Here is a 12,825-nt window from a genome sequence, read left to right on the forward strand (position 1 = left end):
TTCCATGAGCTAGATAATTTGCATAATCAACAAACCATGGAGTTTTATAAGTTGGACTCACCTTGAAGATATAATTGTTCGGGAAATTCTCATTAATAGGAGTGATTGAGTAGTTTACCTTGTGTTGTTCTAGTCTTGATAGATAGTCTGCCACTTGATTTTTGAATCATTTCCTGTCTTTGATCTCAAGGTCAAATTTTTGGAGTAAAAGTACCCACCGAATTAACTTTGGTTTAACATCCTTCTTTACTAGTAAGTATTTAATGGTTGAATGGTCCGTGTAGACTGTTACCTTTGTAACTATAAGATATGAATGGAATTTGTCAAAAGCAAAAACTATAGCGAGTAATTCCTTTTTAGTTACCATATAATTGAATTGGGCTCTTGTCAAATTTCTGCTCACATAATAGATTGGATGGAAAATTTTGTTTCTTATTCTCCCCATCATAGTTCCCATAGCAAAATCGCTAGCTTCGCACATCAATTCAAAATGAGAATTCCAATCTGGTGTAATGATTATTGCTGCTGATATTAGATGATTTTTCAGCTCTTTGAAGGCTTCCAAGCATGCCTTGTTGAAGTTAAAGATTGTGTCTTTCTCTAATAAAGTACACAAGGGCCTGGAAATCTTTGAGAAGTCCCTGATAAATCTTCAGTAGAAACTAACATGCCCCAAGAAACTCCTAATTCCTTTGACAATGACTGGGGCTGGCAGCTTCTCAATTACATCCACCTTTATTTTGTCAACTTGGATCCCTTTTTTGGATATTTTGTGACCTAGGACAATACATTCCCTAACCATGAAGTGACACTTCTCTCAACTAAGGACAAGGTTTTTCTCTTCACATCTCTTAAGTACCTTAGCCAAATTACTCAAGCATATATCATAAGAATCTCCAAAGATGAAGAAATCATCCATGAATACCTCCACAAAATTTTCAACCATATTGATAAATATAGCAATCATGCATCTTTGAAATGTTATAGGCGCATTACATAAATTGAAAGGCATTCTTCTAAAAGAGAATGTGTGGTATAGGTAAGTGAAAGTTGTCTTGTGCTGGTGCTCTGAAGCTACAACGATCTGATTGTATCTAAAGTACCCATCTAAGAAGCAATAATATTCTTTACCTACAAGTCGGTCCAACATTTGGTCTATAAAAGGCAGTGGAAAATGGTCCTTCTGGGCTACCTTGTTCAACTTTCTGTAATCTATACAAATTTTCTAACCTGTGATCATTACTGTTAGGATTAATTCGTTAAGCTCAATCTCCACAATCGTGATTCTGTCCTTTTTTGGTACACGTTGTACCGAACTTAACCATGAGTTGTTTGAAATAGGGTAAATAATCCCCCCATCTAACCATTTGATTACTTTCTTTCTCACTGATTCCTTCATGATAGGATTAAGCCTCCTTTGCCCATCGATTATAGCTTTTTCGCCCTCCTCCAGTATAATCTTGTACATGTATAAGGATGGGCTGATCCCTTTGATTTCAGCTATAGTCCAACCAATTGCCTTTTTGAATTTCTTCAAAACTTCGATCAGTTACTCTTCTTGGCATTCTATTAGTTCTGTTGAAATAATCACAAAAAAATAGACGAGTTACTTAGATAAACATATTTCAAGTGAGAAGGAAGTACTTTTAATTCTAGCTGGGAAGGTTCATTGATCGATAACTTTGGTTGTGAGTACTCCTGAGCTTCTAAATCTAATGATTCAAATCGGGCTGTCGAGCATAGCCTCTCAAATTTGCTTCAATCATAGCCATATTCTCCTCAAATTCTTCATCTTCCAGGGGCTCAGATCCTAAAGTATTTTCCAGTAGGTCTATTACAGAATTATACTCCCATTCTATTGAAACTAAGGATTCGAGCTCCTCTATTGCTGAGCACTCTTCCACTTGCTCAGGGAATTTCATGGCTTTGAGAACATTAAAGGTTACCTTACCATCTTGAACTCGTATAGTAAGTTCACCTTTCTGCATGTCAATTAATGTTCTCTCTGTTGCTAGGAAAGGTTATCCTAGGATGATTGGTACTTTCGTATCTGCTTCAAAATCTAACACAAGAAAATCCACAGGGAAAATAAATTTATCGACACATACCAGAACATCCTAGATCTTTCCTTCCGAGTGTGCTAAAGATCGATCCGCTAGTTGGAGTGTCACTGTGGTTGGTCTAACATTACCTATCCCCAACTTCTTAAAAATGAACATTGGCATCAAGTTAATTCTAGCTCTTAAATCGAATAAAGCTTTACCATAGTAAGATTCTTCGATGTTACAAGGTATAGTAAAGCTCCCAAGGTCTTTCATTTTTAGGGGTACCTTATTCTGTAGGAATACGCTGTACTCTTTTGTCAATGTTACCGTTTCGAACTCTCTAAGCCTCCTATTCTTGGATGGAATGTCTTTCATGAATTTGACATAGTTAGGAATTTTTTCTAAGGCTTCTACTAACAGGATATTGATATGAAGCTACTTAAGAACATCCAAGAATTTCCTAAATTGCACCACTTGTTTCTGCTGCTTGAGTCTTTGTGGATACATAGGTGATGAAACATTGGCTTGGACTGCACACTTATTTTAAGGTGTTGCATCTATATCTAACAAAGGTGTTAGATTATTAGATTTTACCCCTTTTAAATTGTCAGAATCTGACTTTTGTGATTCGAGAATTTCAATGGTTGGTTGATTTTCCTCTCTTTCTGCAAGTTTATCTCCATCTTCAACTTCAACCACTTCAGGTCCCAAATTCTTGCCACTTTGTAGGGTGGCAGCTTTGCAATGCTCTTTGCTCATATTCCTTGGATTTTTTATGTCACTCGGTAAAGCTCCTTGTGGTCGATTCCTAAGCTCTGTAGCTAACTGACCCATTTGGTTCTCCAAATTTTTCAGTTTTACTGCTTGACTTTGGATTAATACATTATTTTTAGCCATTTATGACTTTAGCAAGTTCTCTAGACTAGTGGAAGATTTAGCTTATGGTTGCTTGTGAACTTGCTGATTGAAACCTAAGGGTTGATTTGATCTTTGCTGTACATAGTTGTGATCCAATCCAGCTCCTTGGTTACTCCAAGAAAAGTTTGAATGGCTTTTCCATGAAGAGTAATAGAAGTTGGATTGTGGTCTTTTTCCACTTCTATTTGAATTTTGATTTCCTACATAATATACTGACTCGGGGTTTGATGGAAAATTGTCAAATGAATGTCCATCCCCATAGTACACGCACGAAATATTTTCATATTGACTTGTTGGTTGGACTGCAACATTACTAGGACCATTAGCAGTAATATTCTTTAACATTAAAGAGATAGAAGATACCTGAGCGACGAGTGGAGTGAGAGTATCTACTTCGTGTACCCTGGCTACACGTCTTCCTCCTACCCTATTGGTAACCATTGGTAATTAGTATTGGCAATCCTCTCGATAAATTCGTAAGCCTCATTACAAGATTTAGAAAGGAAAGCACCGTTTGCAAAAAAAATCTACTACCATCCGTGTATGTGCGTTGAGACCATTATAGAAAGTCTTAAGTTGAATACAATGTGGATCCCGTGGTGAAGGCATTTAAGTAATAGTTTCTTAAATCACTCCCACGCCGCGTATAGGGATTCGGTGTCCATCTGTTGGAAAGTGGTAATCTCGTTCCTCAGCTTAGCATTCTTGCTAAGTGGGAAGTACTTGATTAGAAATCATTCTACTAACTCTTGCCAAGTAGAGATTGAACCAGGAAGCAGTGAATTCAGCCAAGCTCTAGCTCTGTCCTGTAATGAATATGGGAACAAATTCAATCTTAACACGTCTTCAATCACTCCGGTCATTTTGAAATATTCACTCACCTCCATGAATAGTCGAAGGTGAAGCTGCAGATCTTTAGTGGGCATAGCACTAAATTGGCTAACTATCTGAAGCATTTTGAACATAACCGACTTCAACTTGAACTGTGGTACCACTATCTTGGGTCTCTTGATACCCGAATTAAGCTCATTAAATAGTGGCACTGTATACTGTCTGATGGTTCGATCCTTGTCATCAGCAACAAGGATTGGATTAAGAGCTTGATTAGCCCCATTCCCTTGATTGTTATTTGGATTGGTATCTATATCTTCAGTGCGTCTTTGAGCTTACCTTTCTCGTCTTCTCTGTCTAAACGTCCTCTTAATCTTAAGGTCTATCGGGAGTAGATCAAATTTTTAGTTAATGTTCATAAACACCTGAAAAAGAAACCACAAAAATTAAATGAAAATATAAAATCAAATTGTGAATTAAAAGAATTTTACAAAATTAAGGCGACAGTCCTCGAAAACGGCACCAAAAACTTGGTTCGCAACAGAATGTGCAAGTATACATAGTCGTTATCAAGTAATAAGTAAGTATTAGGAGTTATCATCTCCGCAGGAATTCTATATGCTAATTAATATTTCTAAAATTAATTGATCACAAAATTTGTGAAAATAATCAAATAGTGTGATGTGACAATTAATCTAATTAACTAAAATTTAAATATGCAAAGAAAATTTTAACAAATAAATAAAAATAGTAACTCACAAGTTTTAACAATAATAATATGAGTAAGCTAGAAAAGTTATGACATCTGACTCAATTCATTCATCAAGTTAACAATACTTCGGAAAATATTCCATGGCAACTCGATCATTCATTAACTTGAAATCTAATATAACTTCTTTTGAAGCTTATACTTAGAAAAACATGTACATTTCTATGTCCATATTTAACTAAGGATTTCTTAGGATTTATGTGAAGTAATAGGGACAGATTAGGTTTGAAATAGTTTAATCACATAAACCTAAAGTTATGCAAGGTAGAAGAGCTTGCTAGAGTTATTACGAACCTTTAATTTAATTGGGTTAAGACTTAAAGTAAGCATGCATCTTCCAATTATTGTGTCCATTAATCGTCAACTGGTTAAGATTGAGCAACTAATTCTAATACATTCAAATACATTTTAATGCATGAAATACATAAGTGATTTTAATTGAAAGCGTGAATAAATGAGGCACAAAAATATTATGAACATGAATCGAATGAATTTTATCAAATTTATGTAATCATTCCAACTAAAACACAATTAATTTATCATTGTCAACAAAAAACATCAAAGCCATTTTCAAGCATGTTGAATAAACAAGGAAAAAAATAAAGATTAAAGAAGAAGATTTCTCGAGGATTTCAGCGGTTTTTTGAGAACCGGTCGTGGTGGCTAATGTGATCCAGCCCGGCGTTGTTCATCGAGTCGATCCAATTACCCGATCGTCGTCGAGAAAGTATCGTTCGGTGGTGAGAGAAAGGTGTATTTGGGCTAAGTATGAGGAATAAGATGAAATAGGTTCAAAAAGGCCAAAAGATAGATGGAATAAGTCGGCTAAAAAAGGATTAAAATTTGGGTGATAGATGGTTAACAAATATGAAAAGAAAGTTAATAAAGAAGGTGGAAAACGGAAGTTGAACTTAAGCGTCAAGAACAATTCGATATTATAGAGAGTTTCACCCCGGGACTTATATGGCTTAAGGTGAAAGATGGAAATAGGTTGATGGACCTCGACCCATTACTTAGCAAAGTAGGAATCGAAGGTATATTTAGATGGACGAACGCCACATTAAGGTTGGTGATAAGTTTGGAAACAAGTTCGGCATTACGCCACTAGCACCCTAGATAAGTCACTCGAGACTCGTACGAAATTGGAGAGGAAGTTAACCTCAAAGAAACAAATATTCTTTCAAATAAAATGGAAAAAGTCCCTAAAACAAGCTAATTACAAAGTATTTATAGTGATAAACCTAAGCTAGCCGAATGGTCAATGAGGCAACTAAACGGACACTTGTGTGCAACTTTAATGAGCTGGAAAATTCTAAAATAAATCCAAATAAATTCCATGTCTATATTAAGCCCTTTAGAACACCATTGGACAACTTCTAGATGAAGGAAAGTCAACTGAATGTATTTGGAAGAGCTAGGAGTTGGTTGGCCATGTCTATGTTCAGCCAAGTGCTTAAATGAGCTCATTTAATTCTGCCTTGAGAAATTGAACGTGCAGAAGCATTTTAATGGGAGTTTTGGAGCACGAACTGCCCAAATAGTGTGAATTGATAAACTCTAACAGCCTCCAAGTGTAAAGGGACGAAATTGATCAGCCACTAGTGATGTGATTCGGCCCGGTTGATTGAGTCGGGTTCACTTAAGATGCTCGATCGTCGACGAGAAGTTTGTTCGATTTTGTAGATAGATGGAGTTAGATGATTTTTATAGCGGAAGTTAAGAAAATGGGTTCTAAAGATGGTTTGGATAGATATTTGATAGGCTCGGTGAAATAAAGAAATATTGTTTATAATTTAATAGTTAAAATGGAATGGAAAAATAGAGCTCAAGCGAAGAACGATTCAATACTATATGAAGTATTGCCCCGGGACTTATATTGCTCAAGGTGGATTAAATGGATTATCGAAGATGGACCTTGACCCGTTACCTATAGAGAGGTAGGAACCAAAGGTATATAAAAGGTGGATGAACGCCACACCAGGATAGTGATAAGTTCAAGAAGTCGGGTTGACGCCACTAGCGAGCTAGATAAGTCAGACGAGACTCAAACGAAATCGGATTGGAGGTAACCTCACAATAAGTTTAATAATCAGAAATGTCTAACCTTTTTACAAAGAGAAAAGAACTATTTATAGATTACATTAGATAGCCAAATAGACTAAGTAAATTCGGCTTTAATTGAATTAAACTAATCTAGAAATGTATCTTTAAAGGCTATGTCCAAATTCGGCTGAATGGTACTTCAATGGGCAGCTTCATGGCTAAGGAAATGAACTTGAAGGCTTGGTGAATGTATGGGAGAGCAATGGACATGTCTAGCTTCGGCCAAGGTGTGAATGGACACTCCAAGAGATGCCTTTTGGCCGAATAGGTACTTAGGAGATCAATGGACAGCAACCGATGCATGTAAGTGAATATTCATGCATTCTTCCATTCATTGTATTAAATCATTCATGCATCATCCTTACGTTCATTGAACCAGCCCATTCATGAATCATCTTTAATTGTGTTCCCACATCATGCATTGTAAGTAGACGTTCATGCACCTAGCTTGAATGAATCTCCACATTCGGCTGTACCTACATGAAACATGAACAAATTAATTAAAAATAGATATATTAATTAACACATAAATTTAAAATAGACAAATTTAATAAAGTCTTAAGCTAAACATATTAAATTCGGCTAAGACAACTTTAAAACATGAAATAAATCAAAACATAATTATGAGCTGTAATAACTTAAACTAAGTTAATAAAATACTTTAATTAGTCAACCAATAAAATAAATGAGCTGAATTGTAGCTAAATTGAGCTCGATTGAGCTGAAATGAGCTGGTCGGAGCTGAAACGAGCTAGAAAAGCTAAAATGGAGCTGAAATTAGCTTGCACTAAGGTGCATGGTTTCTTCAAGGAGTTGGATCGAGCTTCCTCATCTTCAACAAGCTGATTCTCCTTCCAAAACTTGAACAACAAAGCTGAAACAACTTCATGAAATTGCTTGGACCTAGCTCGGGTCATTGGTCCCTTTGGAAGCTCGAGGGAATCAAGATGAGGACTTGATGGGGCTTGGGGCGTGGTCATATCAACTAGCTGAATGGACTCCATTTAAACAGCCTTGTCTATTGAGCTCTTCGAATAGCCACTTGGAGAAGCTCAAAACAGCAGCTGGAGTTTTAATTCAGCTCTTTGTCCATTGAGCTCTACGAATAGTCACATGAAAGAATTAAACAATAGCTCTCTTCAATGCTTATTCATGCATGATACATGCACCAAATAAATTCAGCATATTAAATCACTTAGGACAAATTAAATTCGGCAGCAGCAAAGACATATTTAAATTCTCTTTAAATTTGGCTGGACTAGGACATATTAAATCGACATCAAGACACATTATTTGGATGTAATGAGCTAAACACATTTATGCTATGTATTAACTAAGACATTAAAAACATGCATTAAAATAGAACATATTTAACACACATAATTAAAATGTCTAGATTTTAACAAATTAAATACTTAACAGTTATTTGAGCTGAACTAACTAATGTAACTAACTCATTAATTTATTCCAGCAGCTAAATGAATGCATAAACTAAAAATAATAATAAAAATAGCATCAAGCTCAATGAGCTAAGATTGAGCTGAATTGAGCTCAAGGAACTGAAACACGAGCTGATTCAAGCTCAATAAACTAGGATTGAGTTGAATAGCTAGAAAACGATTGCAACGCCTGCTTAAAACACGAGCTGATTCAAGCTCAATAAATTAGCCTCTTAAAGATCCCTTGGTCGGCCACCTTGGAGAACCATCAGCAAAGGAGCAATGCAAAGAAGCGAAGGAGCCTTGTCAGTCAGAGTCTTGGGTGACAACCACTTTGAATTGGGTTTAATCTTTCTTTTCTTTAATTTAATTTAAAGATGTTTGCTATGAGTTCTATGTTCTTTTTTACAACAATGATAGCTTAAATTTATTTAAGCTAGGATGATTATTTTGATTAAATAATATTTATTTGATTCATGCTTATAATGTTTGTGCCTCAATCGATCATATTTTCAATTAAAATTAAGTTTGTATTTCGTTCATACGTGATTGAAATTCACTTGAATTAGCTGAGCGATCCTAAACAGACGACGACTAATGGATGCATAATTGAAATGTGTATGTTCAATTTAGATCCTAACCCAATTAAATTGTCGGTTGCATAACAACCTTAACCAGGCTTTGTTATCTGCATAATTTTTAGATTTGTGTGATTAAATTGTTTCAAACCTAACACGTCCCTGTTACCTCACACGAATGCTAAGAAACCCTTAGTAAATAAGGATCAGTAAAATGCGTATTTACTAAGTAAAAGATTCCGAAAGGACCTAATTTGGTTTCCAAAACTCATGAAAGATCGAGTTTCCATGAAATGTTTTTCTGAATATTATTAAGCATGATGATAATAAATTAAGTTCAATTAAAGTAATTTTCCTAGTTTATTTATGTTATAATTGTTGCAAATTGTGTTTAATTTTACTAAAATCTATTTCATTCATATAGTTTGCATACTTAGGATAATTTGCATTATGGATCATTGCATTTAGTTTAACATATTTTAATCACCACTTCTCAACTATATTGTGTTTTTATTTACCAAATTGTTAATATAATTTTACAAATTAAGTGACTTAGCACAAATACAATCCCTGTGGAGACGATAACTCGATACTTACTTATTACTTGATAACGACTGTGTACACTTGCACAAACCCCAATGTTACAAGTTTTTGGCATCGTTGCCGGGGATTGTCAACTATTTCCATAGTCATTTGTTTCGTAAATTTATTTATTTTCATTTTGATTTATTTCTAACATTACTAGCTTATTCTTTTTAATTTTTGTAATTTTCTGTTAAGGTATTTATGAGCATACATCGAATTATCGATTTACTCCCAGTAGACCCTGAAATTGAGTGAAATTTCAGACAAAGAAGACGTGAATGAACAGCTCAAAGACAAGTCGAGATAGACCATGGAAATCAGAATCAAGACCAAGGTAATGAAGCCGATTATGTATGAAATCCCATCCTCATTGCCGATGATAGGGACCGATACATCAGACAATATGTTGTGCCACTTTTCAGTGAGTTAAACCCAAGATATTGAGGCAACCCAGTTTGAATTGAAACAAGTGATGTTTCAAATGCTACAAACAGTGGGCCAATTTAGTGGTATGCCCACGGAAGATCCACATCTCCACCTTCGATTGTGATGCGATCCCAATCGCATCATGTTTCGATACAACTCGATGACCTCAGAATTGGCCTAAGCTTGAGGGGCCTAAGTGCAAAATGAAGCTTAATTACAAGCTCATTCAACTTACTATGTGTGCATGGCAATTTATTGCAAGTTGAATTTGTTTCTTTTAATTAAACTTATCTTAGATTAATAAATGAGTTCCTGATCAATTAATTCAACTCATCTTAAGTTTTTAATAATTGAGTTGTTATTGAACGCTATTTAATAATAAGCTTCTTAATTGATCTAGTTCCTAGGTTTACTTATTGATGCATGAGTTAAGTTCATTTAATTATGCTTCTTTAATTAACTAGTTGCTGGAATAATTGTTGCATATGTTTTTTAGTTCATTTACTTGAGTTAAGTAATAATGTGTGTTATGTTTAATAAGTGTTTACATGTGTTTAATAAGCTCATTTTAATGTGTTTATTGCAGGTGTCATTTCAGCTCATAACCGTTACAACTCAAGGCTGATAGAAATTGAATAAAGTGGTTGTTCAAGTCATTTTCAGTTGCAAAGTAAAGGGGCTGTTATAAAGGAGGCTTAAACATCATTTAAGGAGTTTTTAAGAGCATTTTTATGCCCTTTAAAATTTGGCAGCAACCTTTCTTCTTCCATCTATTTTTGATCTTTCAAGAGAATTAATCAAGCATTCAAAATATCATTAAGGAGCTGGTTAATAAGTTGGTGTCTATTCGGCTGGCCAAAGACAACTCAAGAGTTATTTTCAAGCAATTAAAGTCATTCAATTTTGCTGAATTGAAGTGAATTCAAGAAAGGAGTTATTTGATTCAAGAATGAGAAAAGACCTGAGTTTTTATTTCTATTTTTATGGCACATTAAGTTGAATGTTTGTGACCATTCGGCTAGCCTATTCTAGCACTATAAATAGATGTAATCAGCCTTAGAAAGGGATTTAAGACTTTTGCTGAATATATGCTGAATTTGAGTATTGTGAGTTATCCAATTCTCTTTGATTTCTTTGGAACTGATCTGACTTATCAAGCATAGCTTGTGGCGTCTATCTTTCCTTTGTTTGTCGAACTTATCACCTTTGGTGTGGTGTTCAATATACCTTTGGTTCCTATCATAATTGATAGTAGGTCCAGGTTTTTTGCTGTTTCCTTAAAATCATAAATCACCTAAGAACCATTTTGAGACTCGGGTCAACAATCCATTATTGTTGGTTCATTCTCGATCTTAGCCAATTATCCATTATTTTACTTAACCATTTATCCTACTACCTTTGTTTGAAACCATTTTACCTATTTTGTTTCATTTTAACCGAAACAAATCTATCCTTACCCAATTCACGATCGGGCAATCTGAACGACTCGAATCATTCTGAAATGAGTTCGTATCAGATTGTTTATGGAGGTGAGTGATTCATTCAAGATAGCCGATGTGACTAAAGATGCACTGAGGTTGAAGTTGTTTCCATACTCGTTGCGAGATCGAGCACGAGCATGGCTCAATTCATTTCCATCAAGTTCCATATCTACATGGCAAGAATTAGCAGAGAGATTTTTGGTTAAGTATTTCCCAGCTAGCAAAAATGCTAAGTTGAGGAACGAGATCACAACTTTCCAACAATTAGATGACGAGTCTTTGTATGAGGCTTGGGAGCGATTCAAGGAGCTACTTCGTAAGTGTCCTCATCATGGTATTCCTCATTGTATCCAGTTGGAGACTTCTATAATGGTCTCAATGAACATACAAGATTGATGGTAGATGCTTCCACGAATGGTGCAATTTTGTCTAAGTTTTATAATGAGGCTTATGAGATCATCGAGAGGATCGCGAGTAATAACTATCAATGGCCAACAAATCGAACAGCTTCAGGAACACATGTAGCCGAAGTTCCTGAAGTTGACTCTCTCACTTCGTTATCAGCTCAGGTATCGTGTATTTCCTCTATGTTAAAGCAATTAACCGCTAATAGTACTAATAATTTTGCAGCTCAGCCACCAAGTCTGTTTGAAGTAGTTTCCTGTGCGTACTGTGGGGAAGGTCATTCTTTTGAGAATTGTCCATTGAATCCCGAATCAGTGTACTATGTGGGGAACCAATATCAAAATAGGAGTGGACAAGGACCCTAGTACAACTTCTACGATCCTTCATGGCATAATCATCCTAACTTTTCTTGGAGCAACCAAGGAAATGGATCGAACAACAACTTATTGCAGCAAAGACCAACCAATCTCAAGGGGTTAATGAGCAAGCTCCAAAACCACCTCAAGCTGAGGCATTAAACAGTTTGGAGAACTTGTTGAAAGCGTACATTGCAAAGAATGACACTTTGATCCAGAGCCAAGCAACAACATTGAAAAATTTGGAAAACCAAATGGGTCAGTTAGCTACGGAGTTACGTAATAGACCACAAGGAACCTTGTCGAACGATACTGAGAATCCAAGAAATTTGGGTAAAGAACATATCAAGTCAGTGGCATTGTGAAGTGGTAAAATTCTAGAACCCAAATTGATTGATGTCGAAGATAAGCCCATTGAAAAGAGTCAACCAGATGTTGAAGTTCTTACACCAAAGGAATCAGAATCTGCAATGTCTGACAAGGTAAACCCTAACTTAGTGAATTAAGATATTTTAACATATTCTTTAGATGCAGATTTACCTACTCAGAAAATTTGTCCGGTTCAACTGAAAGTTCCATCACCTCCATATCTGCAAAGAGTGCAGTAACATTGTAACAGCCCGATTTTGGGCCTAGTCGGAACAGTGGTTCCAGGACCACAAATCGACGAGAAAAAAATTATTTTTATTATATTTTTATAGTCTACAATTTCACGGAATGATTTCGTGAAAATTTCGTTCAAAAAAAATTTCGACATTTGGGCACTCAATTTAGCCAAAAGGACTAAATTGTAAAAAGTGCAAAAGTTGAGTTCTACATGTTAGAAGTGTCCAATTGTTATGAAATTGTAAATTGGAGGTCCTTAAATGGTAATTAGACCATTGGTTAA

General features: G+C 35.4%; 2 non-coding genes across 2 annotated transcripts; one reads left to right on the plus strand and one right to left on the minus strand.

Moving 5' to 3' along the window:
- Nucleotides 1-3,554: 3,554 nt before the first annotated feature.
- LOC121221531 (small nucleolar RNA R71) lies at nt 3,555-3,661 on the plus strand. The gene has a single exon (XR_005918921.1). It is a non-coding gene; the product is annotated as a small nucleolar RNA R71 (small nucleolar RNA).
- Nucleotides 3,662-11,406: 7,745 nt separating this feature from the next.
- Nucleotides 11,407-11,513, minus strand: LOC121221433 (small nucleolar RNA R71). Its single transcript, XR_005918824.1, has one exon. It is a non-coding gene; the product is annotated as a small nucleolar RNA R71 (small nucleolar RNA).
- Between the last annotated feature and the right edge of the window lie 1,312 nt (nt 11,514-12,825).

The sequence above is a fragment of the Gossypium hirsutum genome, chromosome D09 (assembly GCF_007990345.1).
Source record: "Gossypium hirsutum isolate 1008001.06 chromosome D09, Gossypium_hirsutum_v2.1, whole genome shotgun sequence".
NCBI lineage: Eukaryota > Viridiplantae > Streptophyta > Magnoliopsida > Malvales > Malvaceae > Gossypium > Gossypium hirsutum.